General features: G+C 39.8%; 1 protein-coding gene across 22 annotated transcripts in view; it reads left to right on the forward strand.

Moving 5' to 3' along the window:
- LOC128733166 (C-terminal-binding protein) overlaps nucleotides 1-16,484 on the forward strand; it is a 93,794-nt gene that overhangs the window by 22,440 nt on the left and 54,870 nt on the right. Inside the window, exon 1 of one of the 22 annotated variants that reach the window (XR_008411879.1) lies at nucleotides 9,587-9,605. The exons of 19 other annotated variants lie outside the window; for them this stretch is intronic. The gene's annotated coding sequence lies outside the window, so the exon portion shown is untranslated. Of the gene's footprint in view, nucleotides 1-9,586; nucleotides 9,606-12,664; nucleotides 13,292-13,697; nucleotides 13,791-16,484 lie in introns of those variants that run through there. 2 more of the 22 variants (XR_008411874.1, XR_008411877.1) reach the window with 2 other exon arrangements.

The following is a 16,484-nucleotide window of genomic DNA, read 5'->3' on the forward strand; positions in this document are numbered from 1 at the left end:
ATGCCAAATTTAGATCCATTTGCTTGATTAGTTCTCGAGTTATGAGGAAATTTGTATTTCATTTGTATGGGACCCCCTCTTCTTAAAGAAGGCAAAGGTCCTAATTCACTATAGAAAAAATTCCTGCCTCCAAAAACCCCCACATGCTAAATTTGGTTCCATTTGCTTAATTAGTTTTCGAGTTATGAGAAAATTTGTGTTTCATTTGTATAGGAGCTCCCCCTCTTACGCCGTTCATAAAATTGCTCTGCCGCCCCTCCGTAAAATTACTGATCATTTTATCTTTCCAACGACATATAAATTGTTCAGTTTCGTTCAGTAGTTTAGTAGTTATTAGCATTTGAAATCTTTCATTCCAACGTTACACTTCTATTTTCGTTTTCACAAAGTGATACCCAGTCCCAGATAGTAAACAAAGACGTAGTCCTACGTCCAAAAAACTTAATGTTGATAAACAAAAATATTCAGCTATAGTTTTGGTTTATCATATCAGATCATCGTGGGCAACCTGTATCCATTCCTGCCTGTTTCCGTTTACTTCGTGCGCACATGTGGCTTCTCTGAACATTTCTAGACTATCGAATCGTGCTGCAATCCATTCTTCCAGCCCTGCAAACTGGGACATGTGTCGGTTGGGTTCGCACTGGTTTCGCTTTTTAAGTCAAGCAAGCGCGTCGCTGGAAGAACAACTGAAACTATTTCGAGATTGTTGCCCTTGTCGTGTCGAGTTCCCTTCAGACCTCAGCAACCCGCGACGGACCGAAGTCGCCCGGGTCGGGTCAGCTTTAATCACGCGAATTCGCGTCGTCTACAGCGTCTCCGATTCTCTGGGCAAAGCAAGAGCAAACGAGATGACGACGAGTGGGTGGGAGACGCAACGCGCTACACTCGTGAAATCGAAGCCCGGATTCGCGGGCTTTCAAGCTTTCGAACAAAATCCCCATAGTCAGACAAGATGTATGTTGCAGATGATGATTATTTGCTCGTTGCCTGGCTCTGTTAGATGGCTTGGCTTGGAAGAAAAGACATAGAAAAAAGCGTTTGAGTACTGAAGATACTGGTGAGGAACAGCGATGGCGAACAGTTTGGGGATCATTCAGAAATTACATAACCCACTTAACGTAAAAAGAGTATTTGCGGTCGTGTTACAATCCACTTATTTCTGATGCAAAATTACATTACCAAGGCGGATGTAATAGCCAAAAATGTTAGACATTTTGTTACGTAATATGGGTATGGTTCTCCATGAGGGAAGCAAAAGGAGGTATCTGTTTGTGTATGATTTTCTTCATTTGGACGAAGTTTTATTAACCTTTGGAACGTTAAATGACACGAGGTTTTTTGGACACGGGCGGGTTGGGCACCCGGCTGCCGGCCTTCGTTCATCGCCATAAGCAACATTTGCCATACATATTTGCAGAACTAAGAAACAGCAAAATCGGTTCTTTGCACGCAGGAGCAAGTCTTAGCATTAGCGCTATATAATACACATATCTGCCTTCTGTTGATTTCTGCTGCTGTTTGCCTGTTTTTCGAAAACCGTTTATTCCTCGTTTCTCCTCTTTCCGCCCATTTCGCATCTATAATCCGTTCAGTTTTTCCCAAAAAAATTGCTATTGCGACAAAACCGGAATGAAGAAAATCAAATAAAATGCTACGTAGTCGGAATTCATACCACTTTGTTTTCGCCCCCTTGCGTTTCAAAAACCAAAGCTCCATCAACCGGCAATGGTGCTTTCATCAGCTGTACATTTCTTCTATCATACCAAAAATGCAGGAGTGTGCGACACTATTATATTGCCATCCTGCTGTTCCTGGCAATGAGATTGTCTTTTCCGCTTCATCCCGATGGTAAATTGAGGTAAAGAGAGAAATCACTGACGTCAGGGCAGGATTCTAGTCGTGCCTTCAATACCTGGCGATGGGTTTGCTTTCGTTAGTGATGCTGTTTTGTTGGCTCGGTTGTTTATTTAGTAGTATTAAAGTCACATTAAAGCGGTTTATTTTCCTCGTGCTATTCATCGGAAAAAATATGGTGATTTATAACATTTAAGAGGTTTAAACTGATTCAGACTACGTTTGGACAGTATGAAATTCTCATTGAATGGAAGAGTATTTCGTGCAAACTACGGTTGCCATGGAGCGCCATTTCGCCGTGCTATATGTCAAATAATTAACCAGTAGGACAGTGAAATTACTTTACACTATATTAGACCAATTTCAAGACTGCCTACAGGCCGTAGTTATCGTAGGACGAGAATATTGCTGTTATAGTGGCGAAGAAAAAGATAGTGTTCTCATTACACGCCATTTCCAAAAGTTGGGATTTTCCACAATGACAATCTGGCAGGTTTTGCTTCTGGATCCTTACCCAACTGGCAGTTTGGTGTGGTTTATGGAATTGTGGAGGGGGGGGGGCTCCCACTTGGCCTCGAGGTAAGACGCTGGTCTAATAAGCCAGTCGTCGTATGTTCGAATCTCGGCTGGGAGAGTCAATAGGATCGTAGCACTGACCCCGCACTGTCCTGTATTCTAACAGCTGATTGCGAAGTCTGTCGTTTTAAAACAAAAGGTCAAATTTCGATAACGGAATTAGCACCAAGGCTTTGCTTTATGGTATTGTGGGATCGTAACTCCGTAGAATAAACCTTTTTTCAGCAACACTACGACCGTTACAATAGACTTACTGTTTAGAAAGTTCGGGAGATCGATAATTTTTTGCAATATATCTTTCAAGATCATAGGATCTGGCCCCGCTAGACTGTCTTTTGGGGGGTGTTTAAATTTAAATTACACGGCAAGAAACCAGCCGTATTTCAAGACCTCCAAACTCATTCGGACAACTATAGCGATCATCATCTACCGAAATGTTGCATACTACATTCGTTGAAAATGGAATCAGTAGAATACACCAGTGTAAATAGTCGTGGGCGTCATTTGTGACATATTCTTCCTTCTAGTAGCAAAGAGCCGGCTTTTGTCGTATCGAAAATTCCTCTCCACTGTACTCGATTCTACGCTACCCCTTACCAATTCGTTCACCGTTTCGTCACACGCAAGTCGGCTTCAACCTGGTCGAGCCATATAGCTCGTTGGGTCCCTTAATTCCTGGTAGCGGTGGACATGGCCGGTTCACCATTGTTTCCTAACTTTCGCCAGGTGTACGATGGTAATCTCTCCAAGTAGTGCCTACAAGTCGTAATGCATACGCCTACGCCTACGCCAGTCTCCGCCTTCCGTTTGTACTCCGCCAAAAAAGTGCGCAACACCCCTTTCGCTCATATACGGCAAGTGCGCGTGTATGTTTTCCGTAAGCAAAGTTACAGTCTCAAATCCGTAGAGGACTATCGGTCTGATTAGTGTTTTGCACATCGTCAGCTTTGTGCGGTGGCGCATACTCCTTGATCGAAGCGTCTTGCGGAGGGAAAAGTAGGCCCGACTTCCAGCTTGAATGCGTTGTATTGTCTCTCGTATTGTCGGCGGTGACCACAGATCCCTAATATATGTTTTCACAACCACTTCCAGTTCATCGCAGTCAATAGTCACTGTAGAGATAATACCGCAGCCCTTTGCGTAATTCGAAGGGACTTTTTTTTTTTTTTCCTGTATGGACTCATCACTGCGACCAGTATGGTTAGATCTATTGTGATATCGCCCGGGTGTTTGTTGTATAACCCGCACTGCATTTATTTTGGCTATAGTCGCTATTGAGTGAGCGATATGCTTATTGATTTTTTTTTATGCGTGCTTGTGTGTAATTGGGTACCCTTCTTTCAATGCTTTACTCTACTTTACCCACCTCGTTCCACATGACAGCGCACAGTCCCCAATTATAGTCATCCCTGGCGTAGCAAACCAGTGCATTTTTACTATAAGGGTCTCATTTTTGCACTGTCAATAGGCCATATCGGGATAATATAGAACTCAGCATGAAGGAAGGGCGATGAGGGGCCTGAGAATAAACCCATGCTAAAGTCACTTTGACATCGAATGGCCTGATTCTACTAAGATTCGAACCCATGACCATTCGCTTGTCAAAGCAGACTCGGTAAATTCGAAGGGACTTGAGAGTGCCTTTGACACACACACGTAGCCCATCACTTGCTCCAGGGTATAGCTTTGATTGGCCGCGTCAGTTTGTTCGGAAAACTGTTCTTGTGCAACAATCTGCCAAATCTGTACGCGCTCGACTGTATCGTACGCTGCCCTGAAATCCACGAAAATATGATGTGTGGGTATGCTGTACTTCTGACATTTAATTTTCTGGAAGATTTTTCAAAGAGTGAAAATTTGATCCCTAGTAGCACGAGCCTCCATAAAGTCCGCTTGATACTGCCCTACGAATTGTATCAATTGGGGCGAACAACTACTGGTTGAAAGCCTCATTACAAAAGTAAATAAATGAATAAATAAAGTTTCTATCAATACTTCGAAACCCATAGAACAAGTTTATTTATGTAGCATCTAGGCCTTGTTTTTTTAAGAACATTCGATGGATAATGAAATTGTATAGCCGATAGCGTTGTCAAATTGCATTTAACATAATAATCTGTCGAGAAAAGATGTAAATACAACAGTGCGCAATAATTGGTTGGTGTACAATAATTGGTTGGTGTACAATAATTAGTAAATTACTCTACTACGACTTCAAAATGAATCGCCCCTAGTGGTCTATATGGATAGGCAAAATAAAGTGCTCACGTCATCATTTTTAGGATTTCTCTCATTTATTTGGATCAAATTAAAGAAAACACACTGTGTAATTTTAATAATTAATGTGTTCTTCTTTGGCCTTCAGGACTTTCGGCATGCTCTCCACCAGGTCTTTAAAATGCTGGGAATCTAACTCTTCCCAGCCGCGCTCCAGGGCTTCAAAATAGTTATTTTTATTGCTAACGCCAGTTTTGTCAACCGTGGCGTCGAGAATCGTCCATCAACTCTCGATGGGGTTGAGGTCCAGGGTTTGAGGAGGTCATTCCAGCGGCCTGATTCGACAAGACCGGAAGAAGGACTTAGTCTTCTTCGCAGTATGCTTCAGGTTGTTGTGGATCCGTCTGAATCAGTGGAACCTCTAGATTTCTGCCGTCATTATCCCGTTGATTGTCACGAGGCTTCCTACTCCACTTCACGAAAAACACTCCCGGATCATCACATTTGCTTCTCCTTGCTTCGCGCTGTTTACATGTGGCGGACTGTGAGATGAAACCCAAATCTAGGTGGACAAAAGTAATTACGCTAAAACCACAGACAAACCGACATAACACTTGGAAGAAAAATCACCAAAAATTATCGTATCACACATTTTGCATGAACACTAGTACCATTTATGGTCGGCATTCCCAAATATCGAAGGAAATAGCAACAGGAGTGTCCCTCGAACTAGCAAATATTTTAATGTAGAACTACGTTTTTGTTTTCTATATTGGGGTGTACTTTAGAAGTTCGAGAAATAAGCATGTAACGAAAAGTGGTTATGATTTGCACGCTTATAACTCAACCATTTTTCAACAGAATTTAGAGATATTTACATCAATCGATAAGATTTTTTTTAAACGATTAATATAGCAAATATAAAATTCTCCTTTTTATCCAGTCCGCTGTGGTTCAAAGGTCCTCACTACCGGCGATTCAAAGCGCCTGGAAGGGTTAGTGTGTTCGAATCCGGTTATAGATGGCTCCAATTCTAGCTTGGTTCTTTCCGCGGATCCCTCAGCCGGGATAAAAAGAGCGGTACACAACTTTTTAAGCGTTGCTTCAATGACCCTCCCCTACCTAATTTTCCGTTCTTTCCCATTCACACCTGGTCCCTTTCTGTTCCGAATCATATCATTGTTTCTTCTACCGTCCCCTACGTTAACTATAACTTTCTATAAAACTACTATCTATAAATAACTATCGTGTATATTTCATAGTATTCTGGGACCTTTCGGCTCAAATCTGTACGTTAATTTTAAAAATGTGGTTACTAAATTGTGTTGTTTTGTAGAAAATTGGTTTTTCGTTTACATTATTCCTGAATCTTGATACCTCTAAGATTAAACTTCTGTTATTACTGAATTATATTGTTATTGAACAATAACCAACTAGTCTATTCCAAAAGCAGCTAATAGGTGCCAAAGATTATCAAAAAACTGATTAAAAATTTCATTATATCTACTGCTTTATTACTCGTGAATGATTTTGCAAAAGTAGATAGAAAAGTAAAGTAGTAAAAGTATGTATATGTCGGAATAGCAGTGAAAAATATTCAAATATTTTATTTTTATTGAATTCACCATTTCAATTGCCAAAACTTTTGAAATATTTATTACATTTATTGCAAAAGATAGACCTTAACACTCACATATCTTTAAATTTCGAATTCGATTGTTACACGTGAGTGGCTTCCCTCGGCGAAGCGTAATTAGGTAAAGTAAAGTAGACAAAACTGTAACATTCTGTATCCAAATTTTAGTGTTATTTTTCTTTTGCGCAAAATGATCCAATAATTCTAAATGGCTATGATTTATAGTTGGGAACATCGAAATCAAAGCACCAGGCAGACAGTCATCGTTCAAGTTCACGACGCAAGATGATATCACTTTTTCTCAACTGTACCAACTTCGGGCGTCCGTGTTTCATTCATTCGTTGTTCACCGACCAAACGGAAAGCCACCGCAACGATCAAATGCGATGGTTTCAGCCAACAGAAAAAATAAGCTTTTTCATCAGCCCCGCGTCTTCGTCCGTCACTGTTCGTCTGTTGCTGTTTTGTTTCCATTGGAATATTCTTTTTTTCCTCATGTCACGTTCGTGTGTCCGAACGCTACAAGGTTAATAATGTGAAACGATAATTTATTCACTTTATAAAGCTTTTTGCTTCCTCTGTTGTTTCGTTTTCTTTCTCTTGTCTGCAGAGATGCCAAATATGTAGACGTTTGTACATGCAAAAATCCGGAATCCGCATACATTTTTGGGAGTTCTTCATGTTTTTCACCTTCAATATTTACGTAATACAACATTTCGAATAATGTTCTGCTTATTATACAGAAGAAAATTTATATCCACTAAGGTAATAGGATGGTTCCAAATTTATGCATGCACAAATGTCTGAATATCTGGCACCGTTGCAACGCGTTGCTCGCCAATGACTTTTTCCGACTTCTGCGATGGTGTTCTTCGGCCAAGCATGCAAGTCGTACGCCGTACGCCGAAATAAGACTATGCACCTTTTACGCTCGCATAAACTTGGACCATCACTACGTCGCTTCCGCCGTCATTGCGCAAGCCAAGCCGTCTTGCGGTGGCCTTAAGCCGTGTTCTCACTATACATATAGTAGATTAAGCTGGTGTGCAAAACGCCGCGGCTACCCGTACCAAAATGGGCATCATTCGAATGAGATTGCTCTGACACTTGAGCTGGTCGTTTGTTCAAACTAAGGAGACCGGAGCGCTGCTGGCAGGCATCTGAGCTTATTGGTATAAAATATGTTTTCTATAAATAGGTATTTGGTGGTAAATAAGTAGGTTTTCTACAATACAGTAGATTTTCATTACAATTTTTTTTTGCTATACTGTGGATATTGAATTATACAGACATAAATGGTTTACATGTTACAATTCTTGTTCAATAAGAATTTTTAAGTGTTATTCCACAAATCTTGCGATGTGTTGGCATTTGCAATTCTTTTCTTAGCTGATATGGAACGCAGAATAATATTTTTAATTTTTCAGGGTGAAAACTTTTGAGCAATTTCAAAGCTTAATTCTGTAGTTTTGCTGTTATCATACGTTTATTTCAAGCTACTTTTAAAATTACTTCTAAGTGTTAGGACATTGAAATAGTAAGAGTAAAATCAAGCAAATCAGAAAATAAGCAACAATTTTATCTTTTTTTTTAAGCGCCAAAAATTTACGAATGATTGGAATATTTAAAAACACGCCGGTAACCGATAACCAATGCTAGCCAATAAGCACACAAACGCAAGCCGAAGGGCTTACAAGTGAGTTTAATGCTACTTAAAAATTATTTTGGCAAAATATACGGCTACTTCCCTATTAACCTTCTTATAGTGCTTATAAGCATTGTGCTGGCCTAATAAACCAGTCGTCGTATGTTCGAATCTCGGCTGGCAGAGGCTGTTAGAGTCAATAGGATCATAGCATTGGCTTCGTAATTGTCCTGTAATCAACAGCTGGCTGCGAAGTCTGTCGTATAAAAACAGAAGGTCAAGTTTCGATAACGGAATGTAGCACCTAGGCTTTGTTTTGCCCTTTTTACTGACAAGAAGAATTTGAATACAATTTTGGGTGCCAATTTACCACAGCTGTGCAGTCATATAACGCTAATATACAGTCAGCAGGATATGGTAATGGTTATTGGTTGCTTGACAAATGACAATATAAAACGTATGTACATATCTGAGCTCATCTAATGATTTCATAACGAAAATTACACATTCATTTACTGGGCCCATTCTTTCAAATTCGTATTAATATGAATTCGATAAAGGTATATAATGTCATGATACATTTTGCCAGAAAAATTTTTCGAACGTACTGCTGCACCCCGATGTTCGGTGTTTTCCGATTTTGTTAGTTTGTTTTCTTGAATAGCACGCGGGAACCCGCGTCTGAGCGAATGTCTGAGAACAACTGGAATGGAAAACATGGAAGTTTTTGTGTGCATTTTTGATGGTCAATCCATCTTGACTATACCCTGACAGTTTTTAGGTCGGACAATCAAACGCTAAGCCGCGCTAGTGGTATGCGTGTCTACATTAACTGAAGGTTCGCTTCCACCGTTTTATTCTTCTCTTTACCTTTTGAATGGTATGAACCATTAGTCTTGACAATATAGACCGTTCGATATGCGCGACGCTCTGAAGGTAAGAGGGGGAGGATATTTACCTGCGTGTGCAGAGAAGTTTTGTAGCTTTTGATTAGATCGCCGTCCGTGTTTTTTCTTGGCTCCTGATACTTACGTTTTAATTTTATTAAGTTTATTCCAAGTAGTGTTGATTTATTTTTATTGTAGAATAGTTGTGACAGTTAATTTCACGTCTCTTTTTTCTTTATTTTCAGGTATGCGCCAAACAGATGGTAACAATAACCAGCAATGATTATGAAATAGCAGAAAATCAGCAATTTGTTAAGCTTAAGCAGCTAATATTTAGATACCTTTTTTTTTGACGTAGGACTACGTCTTACGGCAAGGTTTGACTGTGTCAGGTTTTGAACGCTAATAGCTTAGCGGTTTTTCAATCGATTTTCAATATTTATGCACCAATCGAACGGAACATCTTCTAAGAATTGGCTCAAATGAAGAACGCTATTATTTCGTAAGTGTACACTATTGAAAAACTGAAAATAATGAAGCATTGTCCAACTAGAAATCCTCGCATTCTGATTGGTCGAAGAAAAGACGTCATCATGGTTTGCACGTGTTTTTTGCAAAAAAGTGACAAACTCCTCGTCCCAATAGGTCGAAGATTCTTTACGGCGTTGAAACCTATAGCAATTTGATATCTGTGCTTGGGAAGTACCTCAGAGTGCAAAACCATTCCTCTTCTTCAACCGATGTTATCGTTTCAGCATTAAACCTAGTCCAATGTGATGTCCTGAAGGTAAACAATTTTCTTAAAGTATAAAACCACCCGTTTTCTTCAACCGCCTTTAACATTTAAGATTGAAGTTAGTCCAAACTGATGTCCTGAAGGTGATACGTCATCGAAAAGTGAGCGGTCATCCTTTCCTTTTGCCAGATTGTACCCATATAGGTACTGCAGGAATTTATTCGAAACTTGCCTTGCATTTGTGCATGTGATGTGACGCAGAGTTCTCAAAGCGAGGAAAACCAGCGACTCTCTTATCCGAGAATAGTTTTGAATGTTTCATTTGCTGCTTTGCATCAGTTAGTTGCTGTCAATTCTTTACATAGTTTCCATAATCAAGCATTACATTTATATAAATTTCTTTCGAAAATGATGAACAAGACAAGGCAGGAGGGATTTGTTGTTAGCGTGCCCCCGCGCCAGCGCGCCTTGACTGTAGATCGAACCGCTATAACTTGCAACGCAGAGTCTGCGCGTGCGTGTTGAAGATGACAGTGATGCTAATGACAAAACATTTTGCAAACAACTTTAACTTTATTTAGTAGCTTTCAATCATGAGAATAAATAAAATGCAGTAAAAAATTATCGACCTGCAAAAATTTGGATTTCTCAACCCGCAGCACAACCAAACCATTTTAACATAACATTTTTTTTGATATCATCAAATCAATACATAAATACAAATAAGGTACCCCGGAGCAAGTGAGAATATGCATAGTTAGTATTTATTCCACTGTGTTATCTATAGCCATGATTATTTCAAAATTCTTTCAGCACAGAAAATCTTCAGTGGTGTCACTTCGAACGTTTAATTACGAAAAAGGCCTATCAATTTACATGAAATGAATCTGGAGGAGAATTTTCAAAAACTTGGCGATAGGTCCCACTTGCCGCGGTAAAAAATTTCAATTTTTTAGAATTGAAAAAGTAATATGCGGTCCATATCACCTTAATTCGATTGAACCTAGACCAAGTTGATGTCCTGATAGTAATAATTGCTGTACTGTACTAGTGCACAATCACTCCTTTTCTAACTATTTTATTTATTAATCAGAGCTCAAGATAGGAACACAGAATCAATTTCTTTCAAATTTTAATGAAGATTTGTAAGTTCCAAAATATTTTATCTCAAAATTCTTGTCCATGATTGTATCCAGACAGGAACTGCAAAATTCTTCTCATTCCAAAAACATGATAACAAATATAATTCGTTTAGATACATACATGAAATAAAGTATGGATCATGTTTAGTATGTTTTGTATGACAAAACGAGATCCCTATGTACTAATTCCATAAGCCAAGCAAAGCCTATGTGCTACATTCCGTTATTGAAACTCGACCTTCTGTTTTTATACGACAGACTTTGCAGCCAGCTGTTAGAGTACAGGGCAATTGCAGGATCAGTTGTAGTTCCATAATAACAATTGGTACATAATGAATGAAATTATGACATTCGATAAGCGTAAATCCCGGGCTAGTGATCAGCATTCACGGCTTTCACGCCGAGAACCCGGGTGTAAATCCCAAACCTGCAGAAATCACGAATGACCCTACTTGCTAAAATGACTATAAAGCAAATAAAAAAAAGACATTCAATTCTACATCACTCTTTCGTACATTTCATGTGGATGTATACCTCGATCGGTTTGAGACGTTCCGTCTAATTCTGTCTGAATTTGAAACAACAGGGCAATTAGTTGAAATTGGGGTTCTGATGCAGTGAAGTCTTGTCAGCCAAGAAAATCAAAAATGCTACTTTTTGAAACGATAGGACTTGAGCCACCAGCAAAAGCGCTAAAGTTTGTAAATGTTTCGGTTTTTTATATTCATGGGTATAATGGTTTAATCTGAAGAATTAATGATTTGAAATACACAGAATGTTCCGTCATCTACATTTTCACATAAAACTTAGGTTAAAAATAGTTTCCAAATGCATTTCGATACATTTGATCGAAAACAAGATATTGCCACGCACTTTTACAAGACGATTTACTTTCAGGACATCAGTTGGACCATACTAATTAGTACTAAAATATATTATTCGCTATGCCGGTGTGACTTTGGAGACCCCTACATCAGTTTCGAGTTGGCGTGAAGCAGAATAGGTATTTGTTAAAGAGTGCAAAAGATAGAAATAAGTTAAAAATAAATTTCACGCATTCAGCTATGAGCAGTTTTGTGAGTTGTAAATTCGATTATTAAATCAAACGTGTATCTTACACAATTTTTTATTTAATCTGTGAGAAGCAAGTTTTTTGCCAAAATAGTACGACACTATATTTTCAAACGGCCTAGTACCTACAAGCGTAGGTAGCAAGTTTTCCACGAATTCCCTTATGATTTAGTTCGAATATTACAACACAGTTGAATAGATATGTTATTACTACTTTTCTGATGCCGTAAAATCAGCAGTCTGGGGCACAAAACTTTCCATTAATAATATGGCTAAACGATACACCTACCGTACTCCTGTGCAGTGCGGTTGGTGGTGGTGTTCTCTCACAGCACAGCCAGCATCGCTGGAAACTTCAACGCATTACGCGTGTTTCTTTCAATTTCATTACCCTCTTCCGCACTTCGTGTTTCATTTCGTCCAATCAATCTGAAAGTTCCGGTAAAACAGGCTTCTCATTACATTGGGATATTTGCTGCGGCGGCGACCATTGCCATAACTTTTAACTGACGCACGCTCCATCCCAAATGCTCTAGCTCATTCTCATTTAATTTGACCATCACCGTCGTCCGTAGTCTTTAATCGACTCGGCGACTATATAGCACATACAGTCAACTAGACAGCTTCTCTTGCACAGTCGAAACGTGAACGTCTGGTTCTCCCTCTCTGTTCGATCGAACGGCTAGCTAGATAATCAGAGACAGTGAATCATGTTTCAAGCCAGTTACACAAAAACACAAGCCAAAGAGAAGGAGAGAGAGAGAGTGCTGCACCATGGCCCATGGTGTGGAAGTTTATAATAGCAGAGCAGGGCCGTGTGCTGTTTGGCTGGTATAGAAATTTCAGTTTGCCTTTGTTTCCCGGCTGGGTGAGACACATATCGGCGGAAGCATTGTCGTTTACTACGCGAAACCTCATCACCCAAGCCAGCGAACCTGTGATTTGAGTAAGTAACCGGTTTGTGCGTGTATGTGTGGACCTATCTGTCTGTACTGCACCTTACTGTGACCGCCGCGATTTATCGAGTCTCATTCAAGTTGAAAACCGCGTCGTGAAATCCGCATCGTGTTTGCTGTTTCCTCGGGCTCTGGTTTTACTGGTTCCGCAGCAAACTCCCATCCTCCCTTGTATCGCAGACGAAGGTAAACCGGACCGTGGAAACAAGCCGCGTCGGCGGATCGCAACACTCGAGAGGGGTGGAGAACGGAATTCTGGAAAACGCGCGCACAACTTTTTTGCCCATTAGTTTCATACGGAGGGAAGAAATGACGAAAGGCAAACAGTGATATACAGCTCAGGAGAGCGTTAGCGACGAAGAAGTGAAGTGTTGTGTGTGTGCGCCTGTATGTGCAAAGTGAGTGTGTCCGCCAAGGGCGAGAAGCGCAAGAATTACAGGCAAATAAAAGGTCGCAATAACAACAACAGAGGCAGAAGAAACGCCAATTGGAATATGAAGTAAGGCAGCGCCCTCTAGTAGCAGAAACGACAACTGCAGCGAGCAGCGACAAAAAGGCGAAAGAGCGAGTATGTGTTATGCTGTTACTTTAGACTACTTGTGATGCATGTGCAAAAACAACCTTCGATTATCTTCGTGTTGTTCGTTTTATTGTTTTTTTTTCTTTTCGTAATGCTGTATTCGCATGGCTGAAGTGCGTTCCAGTCTCGTACTCCATGCTCAATCCGGGCACTGTATGCGACGTGTGGCGTCCAATCTCTTGTTTACGTGGATTCCGCACTAGTTAGCGGGTGGTGAAAAAAAGTGTGCGCGGTATGGATGGAGTGCGGTCGCGTATTGACGATTACTTCGCTACTACCGTGATCTCCGTCGTCAATTGTGCGCCATTGTAATTTCAAATTTTTGTTGTCGCTGCTTTTGAATTTCAATGTATGCGCGAAGTAAAGTAATGAGGATATATGAAGATTGCAGACACTGCTGTCGGATTTTGTCGAATGCCAGGATGCAACATTGCCTGTAGAGATGCATGGGTCGGCGTGCAGTTGCGATGTACATCATAATCAACCTGTGCGTATGTAGGCGTGCGGATGTATTGGTTTCTGGAACATTGAGGTCATACGGTTGTACTTGTTTAAGCTTGTTCTGGTGGTACTTGCTATGTTCGATAGCGGTGTTGAAGAGATAGGACGGTATCGTCGAGAGCATTGACATTTAATGAGCAAACGACACCTGGTTTGCGTAAATCGCTGGTATAACATTGCTCACCTTATCAATCCCCATTTTAAACAAACCAGCAGCACTACTACGTGCGAAACTTTTTCTCCCAAGTTTGTTCATAATTCGAAGGAACTATTTTGCTATGTTTTTGCATGCTAATTCGTGTCACATCATCAATAAATATATTTTAGCCGGTAAAAATTTCTAAGGTATACCTCGATAGTACGTACCCTCCATAATACGTGCATTTTGCCTCGATAGTACATATCCTCGATAATACGTACATTTTGCTTCGATAGTACATACATTTTCCAGCAACATTTTATTTGTTCCATTCCAAGCTTGACAAAGGGCAAAATCATTGATTTAAAAAAATAAAAAATTAACTGCTATATCAAATTAATACCACTAAAATATATATTTATTCAAAAGTGTATGCAAATTTGTAAATTTAATGCAATATTAGGCATAATACAACAATGCTTCAAAGCCAAAAATTGTGATTCGATAGTACGTACATTTCGGTAATACGTACGCTAAACGAAGCAAAGATGTACGTACTATCGAGGTATACCTGTAGTAAAAAAAAGAAAGGCGTGGTGCGCAGTCCCAGTGAGCACATGTCGCTGCCTTTTCAGGTCATTGTCTACGAGAGTTCAAAAAGTGATAAGAAACAAAGGTTACAATAGCGAATAATAACGATAACAATTTGAAGTTGAAAAATCAAAAAACATTTTTACATTTTATAATTTAATTTTATTTGTTTGATTTCTTTGACATATCTTGTAAACATAAATGGCATTTCTATTTTTGGATGACGGATTTTATTAATCAACACGTGTTTACATGAAACTCAACCATCGGTCAATATATTGTTGGATAAAGAAAATGTGCTGCAATTTTTATAACTGATAGTTACACAACGTTACTTAACTACAACGCAATTAGTAAACTAAAATACGTTTAAAATGTATTTTTTCTATTGTTTCTATATTGCCCAAGTTGGATACGACAGCCGCATACATTATCTGTTCATTGCTGTTTCACATTAATATTTTCATTTTAGAAAAGTTCAGAGCATCTGCTTCGTCTGAATTTAGACCATGTCCATGTCCTGAAAGTAAAGCCTGTTTGAAAAGTGTGCAGTGTTCTTACTTATGGTTAAATTTATGCGACAAAACACGCCTAAAGATTTATAGTATTATTTCTAAGATGTAGAATATCGTCTTCACTTACTTAAGTGGCTTGCCGTCCTAAGACAAAGCCTGTTGAACAAAGTTTCTCCATATAACTCGGTTGAGGGCTACCGCTCTCCAATTCTTTGAACACCGAGTACTCTCCGCCAGATCTCGCTAACCTGGTCCAACCATCTTGCTCGCTGCGCTCCTGGTCGTGTTGTTCCTACCGAATTTGAGGCGAACACCATATTTGCAGGGTAGTTGTCCGGCATTCTTGCAACATGCTCTACCTATCGTATCCGTCCAGCTTTAGCCACCTTCTGGATACTGAGTTCGTCATAGAACTGTGCGAGTTCATGGTTCATCCTCCGCCTCCATACTCCGTTCTCCTGTACGCCGCCGAAGATCGTTCTTAGCACTCGTCGTTCGAAAACTCCGAGCACTCGCAGGTCCTCCTCGAGCATTATCCATGTTTCATGCCCGTAGAGAACAACCGGTCTAATAAACGTCTTGTACAGGGTGCACTTTGTACGGGGACTTAGTCTGCTCGGCCGCAATTGCTTGTGGAGCCTATAGTAAGCACGACTTCCGCTCATAATACGCCTTCGAATCTCACGGCTGGTATCATTGTCCGCCGTTACCAGTGAGCCAAGGTAGACAAATTCATTGACTACCTCAAACTCATCGCCGTCGATCAATATACTACTGCCCATCGTCTTCAACGGTATACGAAAACTTTGTTACGAGCAACCAACTATTTACAAGTACTTGGAGTAGAATTTTGAAATAGCAAGAAAATAGATTTATGTAACTCAACCTGGTTCGTCCCAGCGCATAACTTATGTAGGGTAATATTTTTAAGTAATTCCTTATGAGTACAAACTTGAATGTAAAGTGCATAAAAATAATTTACACAAGCAATAGCCAATAGCCTAAAACATATTACGGTTTTGATCAGTTGTAAAACACATTAAAAAAATATAAATAGAAATCGCAATTGTACATACCATAAATTTTCTACATCTGCGAATGCTAAACATGTCCTGTTAAAGTCTAACTGGACTGATTAAATTTTTGTAGTGGAGCACCTATCGCTTGGTTAATTTTATTCCTGTAGTGCTTAATGCAATACAGGTTTCGAAACTACCGGGTACTGTACGGATGCTTTCACTGATGCGCTGGCCGCTTAACTAACCGATGATTGAGGCAATATTTGATTTATAGTTTTTATTCCCTCCTACGTCGTACACGTGCCTCGAGAAAAAAAAACCGGTCTCTCATATCGTAATAGAATTCACGGTGAACGATGCGAATTCAATTGCTTATAGGTTTCCGTTTCGATGCTCTTTTTTTCTATTCCGTTTCA

The sequence above is a fragment of the Sabethes cyaneus genome, chromosome 1 (genome assembly GCF_943734655.1).
Source record: "Sabethes cyaneus chromosome 1, idSabCyanKW18_F2, whole genome shotgun sequence".
Taxonomy (NCBI): Eukaryota; Metazoa; Arthropoda; class Insecta; order Diptera; family Culicidae; genus Sabethes; species Sabethes cyaneus.